This window comes from Triticum aestivum, chromosome 3D (assembly GCF_018294505.1).
Source record: "Triticum aestivum cultivar Chinese Spring chromosome 3D, IWGSC CS RefSeq v2.1, whole genome shotgun sequence".
In the NCBI taxonomy this organism is placed as follows: domain Eukaryota; kingdom Viridiplantae; phylum Streptophyta; class Magnoliopsida; order Poales; family Poaceae; genus Triticum; species Triticum aestivum.
Window position 1 is genome coordinate 310,894,692 of NC_057802.1, and position 547 is coordinate 310,895,238.

A 547-nucleotide genomic window follows, 5' to 3' on the forward strand; every position below is an offset into this window, starting at 1 on the left:
GGTGCGACCGCGCGCGGCGCACGGGCGCGGGCATCTCCGGGCGGAGGGGTTCGTGCGGCGTGGGGCTCCGGGCGGGCTACGGCCGGTCAGGGCAGGGGAAGGGACCGCGCCTGGGCGAGAGGAGCGGGACAGCTCCAGCGCGCACTGGGCGCGGCGTGGACGGCGATTTCGGGGCCGTCGAGCGGGGCCATGGGCGTGGCGACGAGGCGAGCCTATGCGGGCGCGTCGCTAGCAGTAGCAGCACGGCAGGTGCGAGGCGCTGGCAGAGGGAAAGGGGAGGTCGTGGGCCTCACCAGCGATGGAGGGAAGCGGGGGCGGCGTGGCTCGAGGAGGCCGGTCGGGGATGAGGTCGAAGTGGACGTCCGGCGGCGCTGGGTGAAGCAGAGGCGGGGAATGGGGCGGTCCGGCGATGGAGAGGCGGGGCGGGGCAGCGACATGGTGGTGGTGACGACGATGTCTGGGGAAGCGCGACGACGGCGTCCGGCGGGGAGATGGGATCGAGGGGGCTGCCCCGATCCAGATCGGGCAAGGAGAGAGACGAGGGAGC